Here is a 15,444-nt window from a genome sequence, read left to right as displayed (position 1 = left end):
TCAAGGGATTTACAATTATTGTTCCAATTTAAGCATATTGGTTTTAATATATATATGTGTAATATATATATAGAGAGAGAAAGAGAGAAAGAGAGAGAGAGTCTTAGTATTTTACAAACAGAGAAGCAAAGGCATAGGTAATTAAAATTTTATGTTGGGGATATTTGAAGGTGTTTTTAGATTTGTATGCAAATGTGGTTCATACTATGTTCTAGAATATCAGAATCTTTCTACCAAAATAATAGAACCATGTTGTACTATAAAGATTGCCAACGTTCCCAATGCTGAAGCTTCACTTAACAGTTGCCCTGTTCCCCATTACACACAGTGACAGGAAGGACCACCATATAGCAGCATTCTTTGCAGAATTTTCTGTTCACACTTTACATCAGGGGTGGGGAGAGTGTAGCTGCTCTAATTACAAGCCTCACCATCCTGTTTCCTGCTGGAAATTTTTGGCCCAAGAGGACTTGAAGTGAAAAATGCTGGTAATAATTCTGCAAGCAAAATTTACTAATGACAATCTATAATAGATTTCCCCTGGATTATCTTAAAAGCAAATGCATATAGATTGAATGAACAAATAAGCCAATGAAGTGATAAAAGATATTTAGTACATACTACACACCAGGCACAGTTCTGCAGGCTACACACAGAGATGCAACATTTAGGTTAACACTTGCTACCACCCCGAGCTGGAGGTACTACTGTTATCACCATTTTGCAGATGAGTGTCTCAGCTCCTTGCTCAAAAATATGTGGCTATTAAGTAGTGACATCAAAGTGAGAATTAAATTTCTGTAGTAGCCTGTCCTTTTCTATACAATCCAGCAATAAAACAAACCAAACTTCAGACAATACCAGGCACAGCAAGTTATAAATGGAATGCCCACACCAGTCCCTCTGTTGCTTCCCTTGAGTCCTCATCTGTCTCTCATCTTGTCTTTACCGCCAACAGAGATTTCTCTTTATAAAAGAAATTTAAAACACAAATCTTGTCTCTACTTGCTTTAAATTTTTTCTAGGGCTTTCTACAGCTGACACAATAAAGTCCAAACTCTTTAAAATGGCATACAAGGCTTTTTACAATCTGAGCCTAACTCACTTTCCTTCCCATTGCCCTTCACAACCTTGGTTCCTTTTGTTTCCCTCTCCCTGGAATTGCCCTCCTCTCCAGAGGATCCTCTGCTGCCTTCAAAAACCAAGCTTACCCAGCAAGCCCTCCCAGGTTCAGTCCATGCTACCATGTGTAACTCATTCTACCCTCAGGAAAGACCGTGTTTAACCTGTTTCTCAGCAACAAAGGCAGTGCCTGCAATTTCAGATGATCAGGAAATACACATTTACTGAATGCGGGCATTGATACATTCTGATTTCATCCTATTGGCAATGCTTCATTTCCCCCATTTTATGACTTCTGATTAGAGAAAGAAAGAGAGCGAGAGAGACAGACACACAGAGAGAGGTCTTTTTGCTCCTGAATTTTCTAGGGAACAAATAATCTATTACTTTGACAGACTTTCAAAGGCATTGCTCACTTAAATGCTTCTGTATTTTCTTTTAAGCTATTGCCCAAGTGATTCCTGAGCTGAAAACCTGAAATGAAACCTGAGACAGACCTCAGGAGAACTTCAAATTTCTTGAAAGCTCAGCTGCAAAATAAGACTGAAAGTCAAGTAAACCCCAGAACTGTGAAATGCCCTCATGAACCAAGTAGGGGATGCAGTCCCGTGGTCCCCACTCTCCCTCCTTTCTAAGGCATTCTCTAACACCTTAAAATTTGTTGAAAACTCTCTAAACTCGTGGCATCAGTACCCCTGTGTTTTGTTGGTGACTGTCGCAGTTCTCTGGCAAATCAGAAGGTGTCAAGAGATGTGATAGAAATAACACTTCAGAAGGTAAGTCAAAAACTTCCCACAGTGAATTCTCTCGTCAGCCCACCTAGGGTTCAAGGTAACAACAATGAAAAAGCTGCAAACATTTTCTTATTTTATATTTTTCTTTTGTAAGTAGCTCTGTTGTTAGCTGTGTGCTGCCAGTTACAAGTTATATTTTATCCTTATTTACTGCTGGGAATATTTTCAAATTCTTTTATTTATGAAAGTTTATTGCTTTTCCCCTAAGTCCAGGAGCCATGCTTTATGGCTGCATTGCATTGAAGCTTATCTCCTGTAGTTAAGAATAAATTTATTACTATATTAGTGGTTGTTTTGTTTTCTTTTTGGCTACTGAAGGGGGAAATTTTTAAATATTTAAACTTAGTGACTTGTGAAAGTGAAAATATAGCAATGAGAAGCTAAATCAGAAAAAGGATAAAAGACCACAACACAAGCACAACAAAATAAAAGGTCTCTATTTCCTTGTTCTGCATATTTTCACTTGTGGGCTGAAAGTTTGGGATCATTGGACACATTGCAAGGTAAAGGCAATTTCGGAAGGACAGGCAAGGGGAAAGGCTGAGGATCAGACACTTAGCTAGGCAAGGGAGGGAGCACAGTGGAAAGTGAGATTCTCAAGCCCCTTCCCTGACCTGCACCCTGTGTGGTCATTCTGAAGAACCATTCTGCTCTGCTCTCCCCATATCCACAGCACCACATAGAGCCCAGTGCTGACTGGAAGCCCTTATCCTGAGCCTCCTACCATGCTTTCTTGCCTTGCCAATTCACCATTTAGGCCACACCCAGTACAACTTCTTGGTTCTGTCTTGTTCATACAGAAAGAAAAAAGCCACCTCACTCACTCTTCTTATGTCGCTGCTTATCATTGATGATCCAGATTTTTATCTGTGCTTAGTGGATTCCATTTTTCCCAGAGGCTACTCCAGACCTTTTCTTCTCCCCTCAAGAGTCCAAATTTAACCCGTCACTTCAGCAAACATTGGCCCGTTTTACTGAGAACACTTATACATTTATAGCAGAAAGAATTCCCTCAACTTTCCTTCATTAACCTCAAAACTTCCCTTTACCTAATCCTCTCTAGTTCCTGAGCTGGGGGAACACCTGCCTTCTCACCTCTGTTTCTTTCACTTCTCTTTGCATCTTTGTTCTCTCCATTGGCACTATTTCCTTTTTCTCTAAGCCCACCTAAAAGGTCACAATTTTATTACTCTAAAAACAATGAACAAATAAACCAAGACACATACCCTTGACCCTACATTCCCTGAGTCCTCCAGGTGACATCAATACTTCCATCTTTTGGATCCCTGAAATACTTCATTTACAGTATACTTATACAAGGTAGCATGATGTCTGTAGCTTATCTGTTTATATCTCTATATTTCCTTTGGAACAGAGATCTTTGATGACAAGGTAATAACAGAATAGCCAAATTATTAATGATTGGAGAATATCTTATAGGAATTCAAAGTGTTTTTCTTGTGTGACCATTTAAAGGATTGTTTTCTGCTGCCTGTAAAACTCCTTTATAATTTTAAATACTCTGATTTAGAATAAAGAAAATGCTAATGTGCTTATCTCATAGAGAAAATGAGAAACAAAGAGGTCATTATGATCTAACATCTACTTTGGCCTTAAATAATTTAAATTGTCTAGTGAATGTAATACAATGTATAGTTAAATCAGCTACTTAGTCATCAAATTAGGTTGTAGAACAGTGGGGGAAGGAGAAATAATATGTATTGGTTTATAACATGTTTGGGAAAGAAAAATGAAAATAAAGAAACATGCTTGGTAGATAATGAAGCCAAGTAGAATTCCTCACATTGAGTCATTATTATAATCTGACAAAACAGGTAATACTTCATAGACTACTCTTCAATAAAACAATGTAACAGCAATCTTTAAGAAATCAGAGACTAGCAGCTTTATGGCAATCTCTTTCGTTACTTTTTCATGACCTATGTTGAGGAAACCCTTGATAGAAATCACAGAGGGTGCCCTAGATAATGAAATCTGACACAGTTTTATACTGAAATAAATTAAAAGCCCTGATTTGTTTGTAAAGTATCATAACATGCAAGTTGTCATTTTCATTTTGGCAAAACTCTGCTTGGAACAGGCTAAAGAACCCACAGGCCAGATGTGCAAAGAACATGTGAGGCCACCTAAGAACTGTGTTTTTGATGGCCCCAAATGTAATGCTGGAGAAAGCACCTGCGTAAAAATGGCCTTTTCAGCTTTCTAGCCCTTTTTTCCCCCAATTCCTTTCAGAGGTTTACAGAAAAGACAATATTACTTAGGAACAATTCCAAGGAACACCCTAGTAGAGAATGTGGAGACATCCCTAAGGAAAGAAAAAGAAAAGCCTGTAGCATTTGACTCGATGACTGGTTAGCCAGGGGTTCACAGAGCAGAGATGAGGTGAAGATTATGGGTAAATAGTCCAACATGGAACAGCTAATGGTAGTAGCTTCCAGATCTTGCTCTGAGGCTGCAATTACTTATTTGTATCTTCAGTAAATAACACGTGATCTCTCATATATGTCCCAGAGAGTGTCTAGCAGCAAGGCTGACCCCAGACAAAAAAGTTAAAGGAAAAAAGCCCATTTATTCAAAGTATACTTTGGCCGTTAGGTCCAAACACAAACAAATGTCCAGCATCTATACTTATTCTCAGGATTCTGTTAAATGTGCGCAAGTCAAATAATAAACTTATGTTACAAGGAGGATCCTATTCCCAAAAACAAAAAAAAAAAATCAAAATTCTGCATTACACTTTGAGTTTCAGACACATCATTTAATAATGTATTTCTATTACAGAATGAGAGTTTGGATCCCACCAAAATTCATACGTTGAAATCCTAACTCCTGTTTTGATGGCATCAGGAGGTAGGGTCTTTGGGAGGTGATTAGGTCACAAAGGTGGAGACCTCATGAATGGGATTAGGGTCCTTAAAGTGTTTCTGGAGAGCTCCCTTCTCCCATCATGCAAAGACACAAGAGGACACAGTCTATGAACCAGGAAGAAGGACCTCAAGAGACACCACATCTGCTGCCACCTTGATCTTGAAGTCCCTGGTCCCCAGAACTGTGGGAAACATATTTGGTGTTTAAGCCCCTCCGTCTATGGTATTTTTGTTAGCCTGAATGAACTAAGACATTTTTGTTATTCTTGGATTTGTTATTTTTCTTCATGAATTCCCACCAGTTAAGCAAATGAGCATACAATCAGAGCTAGCAACAAATCACTTTTGGAAGAAACTTTCACCTTTATCAGAATGAATATAAGTTCATGAAGCCTGTGCTTCCCTCTATAGTATCAGCAACACAAGTTTCTGTTTTCACTTCCTTTCTTTAGAAAGGAAAAAATGCAACAGAATGTTATAAAACGTCTGCAAGAATCTTGCTGAACAAAGATGGTAACTCTGCTGAAATGAGGTAGCTGTCTGGAGGCAGAGCCACTGTGACACAACTCTTCATAGCTGGTCAGCAGACACACACAAATTACCAAAGTGTAGAGAAAGCAGTGGTCTGCCTGTATCATACAAATGTGCAGCTATCAAACAGTGGGGCAGGAGAAAGTCCAGGCTGGCCCGTGAGGGTGCATACAATGGTTCTGGACACTGATAACATTTGAAATAAAATGCTGTCACGTTGTAAAGAACTAAGTTCCAGAAGCTGAAACATACCCTATGGTCTAGAACTCCAGGTTTTCCTCAACTTCAGGTAGATGTAGCATATAAGGTAAAGACAAGCTAATCAAACATTTTTCACCTTCTTGGAAAAGGGAACCTTAAATGTTATTTTGAAAAAATTCCCTAATGAATGATAAAAATTAAACAAGAAATTAGAAATAGCTTCTACCACTTACGTAAGACAGCAAGAACTCCAAAATCCTTTTGGATTTTGGGTAGCTACATGGGCTAAGAGAGTTGTAGAAAGGATTATTATCACACGTCAAAAAGTATTATGGATAAATTAATTTAATGGCCTATCAATAAACTCTTCGCCAGAGGTATGTATCTATTTCAATGTACCGCCTCATGATTTTAGGTATTTTTTTTTGGTTTGATTAACTCTAGAAGGCAACTGTGTGTTACCGGAAGGGCTTCCTCCAAATCCTTGCTCTGCCACATACTGGCTGTCTTTCCTCAGGCAGGTGACTTAACTTCTCTGAATCATGTTTTTCTCATTCATAATACTGGGTTACTATCTATTTTGTAGAGTGACTATAGTGATAAGACGTGCTAACTCCTTTATTTGTGAATAAAGTGCCCTGTCCAGTGCCTGGCATGAGGTAACATCCAGGAGAAGGCTAGTTCTTTCTTTCCTCTGGTATCAGGTCTAACAGAGGTATTAACACGCGTCTGGCACCAAAGCTTCCGCCTGCAATCCCAATACTTTGGGAGGCTGAGGTAGGGGGATCACTTGAGGCTGGGAGTTTCAGACCAGCCTGGCCAACATGGTGAAACTTTGTCTCTACTAAAAGTACAATAATTAGCTGGATGGGACAGGCTCCTGTAATCTCAGCTACTGGGGAGGCTGAGGCAGGAGAATCACCTAAACCTGAAGGCAGAGGTTGGCCACTGCACTCCAGCCTGTGTGACAGTGAGACTCCGTCTCAAAAAAAAAAAAAAAAATCTGCAAATCGACAACTGCTACACAACTTTGCAGAATCCAGCTGGTATGGTACCAGGATAATTTTAAGATTTCTTACGAAATCTCCCAATGGCAGTTTTATTTCAATTTACCTTTTGACTGTCAACATTCAGTACTAATAGCTACTTCTGGAAACCTATCTTCTCATATCTAGGAACGATGGCATTATCTAGTCTCACATGACATATAGTTCTTAATACATGGTAGGAGGACAAATATTTATATAACTAATCACTGCTTTTCTTTATCTCTTAATTTCTGCCTCCAACCTAATTCTTAACTGAAAAAAATCTTAAAGTTATAAACTGATGTGGCATTTCTCTTTTATTATCTGTATATTTTTGCACAGATGACACATCAATATATGTATTTGTTTTAAAATAATTAATTATAAAGAAGACATCCAGGGCTTGTTTTGTTGATATGTTCTTCAGACATAACACATCAAGTTAATTCTTAGGTTTTGTTTCTAAGGAGAGAAATAAATGTTTATTAGGAGTAAAAAACAAAAACAAAACAAACCACCACCACCACTTTTAGTTTGCTAAGGCTCTACCTTTTAAAATCTGTAAATTAATTTAAAAGGTCAAATAATAGGATATATATATAAAAGAATCTTAAACTAACACTTACTTTATTAGCTGTTTTGGTGGTTTGTGGCCCCACCTCATCATCATTTAAGACGTGAGGTATTTACAAATTTATGGTTAAATAATGTTTTATTCTGTCTCTACTTTTACACTCTCCAAATGTTCACACTTTAAAATTGTGAATTAACGGAACATTCTAGGAACATTCTTAATAATACATTATGACCATATCAAGTATGGACAATGTTAGCACCTTCTTAAAGAGTGAGTTATGGCTCCCATAATAACATATGGATAAACCATTGGGCATTACTTGTTTTTCTACAATGTGTTATTGATTCAGTGGAACACTGGGCATTCCATATATTCCTATGCCACACATATATCAACCACTCCTCCAGCTACTGCAGGCGGTAGTAAAAGAACATACGCCTGAGAGTTGGGAGAAACTACATTTATGTACAACTGGCCCATTTAGTATTCATCCCAGTCAGGATCACTAGTTCTCTTTGACATAGTTCCTCCCAGACCCCAACACATTAGAAAATTAAAATTTATTTTAAAAAATTTGATTTTTTTGATGTAGTTTTTGATCAAAAAGCTTTGGTGTTTCTAAACTCCTAGCCTGTACTAAAAACATAACGTTGAAAAACATGTGTGCATAGACTCAAACCAATATAAAGTAATTTTTCCAAAATGGGTAAGGCAGACAGAAGGTGAAGTCATTAAAAACACATGGTCAAAGAGGTCCTCCAAGCCGCTTAGTGGAAGGCGGCCAAACGGATGCATTTAATCAACATATATTGCTAAAGATAATGTGGAGAGGAAAACAAAAGAATTCCATGCTTTGCTGATACACAAATAGAGGTTTCCCAACGTAGGGGTAGATATGAAACACTGTAATTGAGGAAGTGGTCCAATCTCCCAGAAGGGTCATGCCATCTGAAAAAGGTCAAGGGTCACAAAATGGAAGCAGGTACGAAGAGGAAGCTGTAGTGCTGGGTAAAATGCTCTTGGCCCATCAACAGAGGTTTGAAATTTGGGATTATGATAGGTTCCATCAGGCAAATAACTGCTTGTAAGGCATGTAGTCTCACTTAGGGTACTATGGAGAGAGAGGCAGTGAAGTGCTGAATCTGTGACTAGTCCGTGTTTCTGCACTGGGGTGGGGACACGCAGCAAAGACAGACAAATCCAGGGAAAGGAAGGAAGAGTGGGATAGAGGATATAATTATATAATTTGAAGAGTTTTGTGGATAAAGGCTTTTACCAAAGCCCCCATGGTAATTATTTTAAACTACCACTGAAAGCCTCCTAAACACTTATTTTGAGCTTGGTATTACATATTCTCTAGTGGCGGCAGTGAATGCAGAAGGAAGCATGCTGGGAGGAACTGGGTCGGCAGACATCCAGTCTCTCTCACTGCCTTCAATTCAGTCAGGAAGAGGCTGCTCAGAATATACAACCAGCTTTCTCAAAATAAGCAGATTACAAATCAATGGTTTGAAGAAGGTAACAACTAGGGCCTGTGAGAAACTGTTACCCAGAACCACAGAGAAAGCTTATGTTGGACCCATTTTCTAAATGATTTAAATTAATTAATGTAAGAAAACAGAAGAATCATCATCTGCCATGTCTTCTCAGGCACAAAATTCCAAAGGCACAAAATTTCCTTTATTTTACACACACACATGCACGCGGTATATACACACACACAGAGTCAATAATATCTTCTGTACAGTTGTATTAGTAAAATTAAATATGAGGTCTTTTCAGAATTCCATAATCACAGGATTTGGGCATTTCCATATTCCAGAAGGGCCTCCCTCTTTCAGGGGTTCTGTGGTCCTGGTGGTGAGTGGTAAAGGAGGTGGGAAAATGGGAAAGGAGGATAAGGGTTGGGTGGAGAATGGAAATGAAAAGAGTTAATACATTTGGGAGATACCTGCTGGAATACTTTCTGCAAATGAGTCACTGCTGCCACTGGAGAAGGTATTGTTCTTCAAAACCAAAAGCGAACAAAACACAGTTTGGGACTTCAAGCAGTCAAGGTTTACATTTACGATTCTAGCACTCGCTAGCCATGGGAACTGAAAGTCTCTGGAATTGAGGCAAACACCCCCAGCCCTACAGGAGCAGAGATTATGTATGCAGACACATCTGGCATACTGGCACATAGTAGGTTTCCTAAAAATGGTCATTTTATGGTTGTGCTGACTCATTGGAAGGTATGGGGGGCAGACATGCAAAGAGGGCACAAGGCACAGGGCCTCAGAAATGTCAATAAGCTTGTTGAGAGAATGGCAAGGGGGGCAGACTAGTTAGAATGCATTTATCTGTAATTCTAGGTCTTAGGGAACTCTTGGAAGAGTTCAGACATTTAGCCAAAAATGAGGTCAAGAATATTCAGGGTTGAGGGGAGAAGAATTTCTCAAAACAGACACACTATAAATCTGTGAACAACCTCACTTACAGTTCTCAGCACAAGCCAGTCTCACTGAATTTTGTTTAAAAAAAGGGACACATTTAATTCTATGAGCCCAAACAATGGGTTTGATGGAACTTTTTCAACCACATACTTTGGCTTGCAGCAGACACCGTCTTAAATCCAGGAAAAGCAGGACAGATTATTTGTTCATATGTTATTTTCATTTTTTGGTAATGTTTACATTTTTTCCTAACCCATTTATTTCAAATGTAATAAAGTTGGCTTTCTTTACTGAGAGCTACTTGGAGTAAGCAGCCTGTCAGACAATATTTGAAAATTTTTTTTGCATTAGGATGTTATAAAAAAGTATCTTTGCTTTTGATAGGGATACATTAACACCTTCAAAGTTAAACTATAACCTTAAAATTTCAAGCCAAAAAGCTGAAACAGCTTTGCTAATGGTAAACAAAAATTCATAGTACCGAACACCAATGCTGGCAGCAGAGGAAAACTCAGTGTGGTTTAAAACTTGCCTAAACTATTTTCAAAGCAATACAAAATATATTGTATGAGACTCACGGGACATATGAAAACAGAACCTGAAGTAGCCCAAAGTCTCTTTTTTTCCCCTTCGTTTCTGGAGTTGAGTCAATAAGTTGCTTATTCTGGATTTCTTTCAGAAGCCATTCAACAGTGGCCCGTTCCCAAAACAGTGAGGTTTGTCTGCATAATACATGTAAGTTGAGCTTAAAAGGGTGCAGATGACAACTCCAGCCTTTATGTCCTGAATGTCCTATAAGTTATAGTCAAAACTTACATGGTGTTAGAATGTCAAATTCAGGTAGAAAAAAATTAGCAATTCCATAAAGGGTTTTCTTTTACCACGGTGTTGAAAAAGGTATATTCTAATGCTTGTTAACTTAATATCCAGTGTGGCTAACAATTCATTTTCTTTAATATATGTAAGTGAAATAAAACACTGGTATCCATAATCAAACCTATAACTGGTTTGGTGTCATATTCTCAAATTAAGCAGAGAACTTTAGGTAATTTAAGAGCAGGGCGGCTGTTCAAAGGCATCTGTTACAGCAGCCAGCAGTGAAGAACTGTCCTTTAGAAGTAATACTGAAAGAGATAATGATGATGATGTCTAGCACTGTTTCTAACTAGTTGACAGGTATTGTCATCTTTAATTCTCACAACCCCACCCCTAAATGAGATGGCTTTCATTACTCTTGTTTTACAAATGTAGTAGACGAAGGCTAGAAAAACCTATTTGCTTCCCTCACTCTGGAATCAAATGTCTTAGATATACGCCCCAGTGCCGCTGAGCTATGTGTGTTTGGTCCAGTTATCCTTTCCAGATCTGTAAAATGGGCATAATAGTATCTGCCTATAACATATAAATTGTTCCAGGTATAAATGTGATTGTCCCTGTAAAGTCCATAGTCCAGTACCTGGTACAAAATAATAAGCACATAATAAATGTAAGCTGTTGCGTTTGTTATGACTCTAACAGTAACGCGTAGAACCCTGTAGAAGGAGCCGAGGTCTCTTCCTGCAGAAAGTCAGAAAGTTGCATTTTCCTGCGGGATCCAGACACTACTTCCCACACATTAGGTGGCAGCTCTTGATCAGGCTGAAGGTGAATATCAACAAGTGGAGAGGCAATCTAGAAAGGGGGATCCGATAATCCGAGGCAGAAGTGGGCAGGGCTTCTCAGGAGTGAAGAGGCTTGGGAATACCAACCAGCGGCTTATGAGGGTAGGAAATTTATGTCTCCAAACGTCATGCCTGTTGATTTAATAAAGGCATAGTGTCTATCTTCCCTTTCTACCTCTTTTTTGTTTTCTAGGAAAGCCTGGCACTATACAAAGGAGGCTGAAAAACAGAAAAAATGGATTTGAGATGGAGCTCTACCTCTGGGGACAGATCCCACAATTCCTCATATAAAAGAGATGCCAGAAGGAGGAGAGACCAAGGTTAGGGGTATATCACGAGAGGCTCAAGACAGACAATTTTGATACCTCAAAAAAATCTCTTTAAGTCACACAGTTAATGGCTTAAGAAACGATGGTTCCTCCCAGTCACTCTGGATTTAGATGAAATGGTGGTGAAATCCCAAGTATCTCAATGAAACATGTCTTCAAAATTTTTCTCCCATAAGAGGAAACTTAATCCAAACCTATTCAAAAATATAATGTTAGGTTGCCTGAAAGTATTTCCAGAGATTCAGAGTTGTTGGTGTGCCATGGAGGATATAAATAATATCACATAAACCCAATCCTTTGAGAACTGCTTCAGTGCATTTTGAAAGTTTAGTTAGAAATTGGGAGCCAAAGATGGGCCACAGCATGAGATTCTCTAGTGCTTAGCTTACATTCTAGATGTTTCTGGATTTAACAGAGTTTAAAAAATGACAACAAAGTAAAAGCTATAAAAGAGATGCAAAAGTATCATCAAGTATAAGGGTTTATTATTAATTAGAAGTTTGTGGAATATTTCCCGGGCAGTGCTGTGGAGTTAGAGAAGTAAAATGTTCCCCCTTCAAGTTAGTATTTTGAAATTTCTGCCTTTTCAGATGCTTAAAGATATGTCTCAGCTGGGCACAAAGGCTCACGCCTGTAATCCCAGCACTTTGGGAGGCCAAGGTGGGCGGATCAGTTGAGGTCAGGAGTTTGAGACCAGCCTGGCCAACATGGCGAAACTGTCACTACTAAAAATATAAAAAGTAGCTGGGTGTGGTGGTGCACACATGTGATCTCAGCTACTCAAGAGGCCGAGTCAGAAGAATTGCTTGAACCTGGGAAGCAGAGGTTGCAGTGAGCTGATATTGTGCCATTACACTTCAGCCTCGACAAGAATGAGATTCCCTCTCAAAAAGAAAAAAAAAAAAGATTTATATTGAGAACACAATCAGAACTCCTAATAAAGTAGTTCAAAGTAGTACTATAGAAAGTTCTTTAAAAATTATTTATCACAAATACCTAACAGGTTTTGATCAACTTTAGATGATTCTTATTTACCCATGATTTTTTTTTCCTAAAAAAATAAATAAATAAATAAATAAAAATCAAACTTTCTGCCCAACTCTTTTGCTGATACTGACAATTTACAAGAAACTGGTGGGTAACTGGGTGAGAACACCTGGCTTTGCTTGTGGACAACATTCTAGCAGGGGCTGCTGCTTTTGCTATGAAAGGAGTCAAGAATGAACCAAGGCAGAAAGACCTGTCAGGTTTCCACATCAGGTCTGCAGAGCGAGACTTCCACATGACTGCATTTTCAACTGTAGTTTGGCCTTATGTATTTATTTAAATGTTTTTAAAAATGCTGAAGAGCTATTTTTTTTAAAGAAGGATACTCATATTGAAACTCAAAAAAAAAAAATGGTATTTCTTTGGTTATCTAGATTACAGAGGACAAAGATTTCCATTACCATGGTCACTAGGAGGAAGGGTTTTCTATCTAAAATTTTAAAAGCTTCAAATATGATACATTATAAAAGTTCAACACTAGAAAAATAGATTTAGCTTTTGAATTTTATCAGCTTTAGAAATATATTTTAGTAGAAAATTTGAATAGAAAAATGCTCATTATGTATCATTTATGTAAAAGAGAACCTACAGTTGCAACCTTAGGGAAAAAAGTAAAAGAGAACCTACAGTTGCAACCTTAGGGAAAAAAGTAAAAGATGTGGAAACAGTATATTTTTATAACAAAAATGATCACTATGCAAAACAACTTATAAGCTATTGAAGTAATATTCTTTCTACAAAATTTTATAACATCTCCTTTTTTTACATGTGCTATGTACTGTGTTAACCATGCCAATCCTATGCCAAAGGTTACATTCTCCTTACTTTCTAGGCAGCCAAACTGGCTCAGAGAAGCTGATTTTAATTTGCTCAGGGTCCCACAGTTAGATTGGGACAGAACTGTGCTCTTCACCCTGTGCCGTTTCACAGAGTGATTTGAGTACACTCATTAAAATTGTCACTTGACAAAACACATATTCACAATTTATTCCCTAAGACATTATATTCCTAAGTTTATTACTTAAATGCTAATTATTCTTTGTGCAGATAAAATGATAATTCTATTCATTACTGATCAGTACAATTTGAACCCAGATTGGATGCTTTTCTTTTCCATATCAATGAAAAAAATAATGATTTACCTACAGGCATTCTAGCACATCTAATGATTTGCCTGAAATATCAGCCATGGGTTTTATGACAGAAGATCGGAAGGAGCTATGCAAAGTGATGTTTCCTTTCCTGCTGAGAAACAAATGAGTGCACCGCAGCAGGCCTGACCCTAAACAGTCAGATTTGTAAAGTCACCACTTAACTCCCCGGGAGAAAAGCCTTCCCCAGACAGCAGTGTTAGAATGCCTGGCAGTCTGGAGCTGGGCAAATTAGTGTTAATCCATTCAGCCACAGGGTTTGCCTGTGATCTTTAAACTGCTACTTGAACTGCTAAGGAGATTTTTAGGCACTTTACTTAAAAAATGTCAGATATGATCAATGACAACCAAATTTAAAACTGATATACAACTTTTTTAAAAAAGAAGCCCTTAATTAAAAATTACTTAGTGGCTCACTTCTCATATATTTACAGTGTACTTACTATGTGTTAGGCCATTTGCAGGGCACTGAAAAAGAATGATAAACCAGAACAGACAGACACAGTTCCTGCTTTTATTGAAATTTAGTATTCAACTTGAGACTCCTATCAATGTTTGCTCTGGTAGAAACAGGTAGTCAAGGTACCTTTGAAGTGCTTATTAATTTCTACCTTAGAAACCTCAAAATGAAAACAAATGCCACTGTCTTAACAATACACTGATACAGTACAATGAGTAATTTTGGTATTTCACTTCTCTATTTTTTTTTTGAGATTACTATTCATACTACCTGATACCTAAAACACTTAAAGAACATGCTTATCGAAGAACTGGGGAAATACGACAGCAACGAATAAGACAAAAGAAACAAGTCTACCATATGCTATGGAAGGAAAATGCCCAAAGCCAGACAGAAAGGATACCGTGTAAAATGAGGCGTGGCTTGCCCTGCTTTTGCTTCTGCATCAAAGGTCCTATCTCTGATTTCCCTGAGGTTTAAGAAAAACTGTGCACCACATGTAACCCACGTTACCGATGAAACATAAACACCATCCATCCCTTGCAGTCATGGCTTCACCACCCCTTCCAAGCATGTGGCCGCTTAGCTTCACCAACATCCCTAATTACCAAGGTTTTCTCTGTTCTTTGCGTCATAATGACTATTTTAAGAAGTGCAGAATCACCTCTACTGCTCTGTCTTCCACCTAAAATTACAAATAGTCTCCTTTACTTTAAAATGTTAACTGGTAACTTGACCTACATATTATTTTGCTAACTTCTATTTTACACTGTATTCCTAACAAATCTTTCCTCATTTCCCAAATATAACATCCAGTGATCACAACCACAAAAAAAGACATCCTAGGAATTTATGTTTCATTCCAGAAGTTAGGACATTAAAAGAAAGTCTGTCCTACTAGGAATGGTTGTTTTGTGTTGTTCAATAGCTTTCACATGTTTTTTTAAAGAGGTAAAATATATATTAATGCTGGAAGTTAAAGCAGATATAAAATGTTTAATATACAGAATACTCAGATATGAACATGTTGCAGTCACTCAGCAATGTCTTGACATAATGCTTTTGTAAAACAACTTTTCTGTCTCACAATATTACGCAAATCATTTCACAATTTCTTTTAGCCGTCACAGATGTAAATCTTGAATCAATTTACATCCATGTGATTCAAAACAGAGTACATTATGTTAAAGCAGAACAACAGCGATAAGGTACCTTTGAAC

The 15,444-nt window shown here is 37.9% G+C and overlaps 1 protein-coding gene across 6 annotated transcripts in view; it reads right to left on the bottom strand.

Annotated features, from left to right (window-relative positions):
* The window catches only part of ATP8A1 (ATPase phospholipid transporting 8A1), a 250,764-nt gene that overhangs the window by 76,115 nt on the left and 159,205 nt on the right, over positions 1-15,444 (bottom strand). The gene's annotated exons all lie outside the window — the stretch shown is intronic.

Source organism: Callithrix jacchus, chromosome 3, assembly GCF_049354715.1.
Source record: "Callithrix jacchus isolate 240 chromosome 3, calJac240_pri, whole genome shotgun sequence".
Taxonomy (NCBI): Eukaryota; Metazoa; Chordata; class Mammalia; order Primates; family Cebidae; genus Callithrix; species Callithrix jacchus.
The sequence above is the reverse complement of the archived record's forward strand: the minus strand, read 5'-3'. Positions and strand labels throughout refer to the sequence as shown.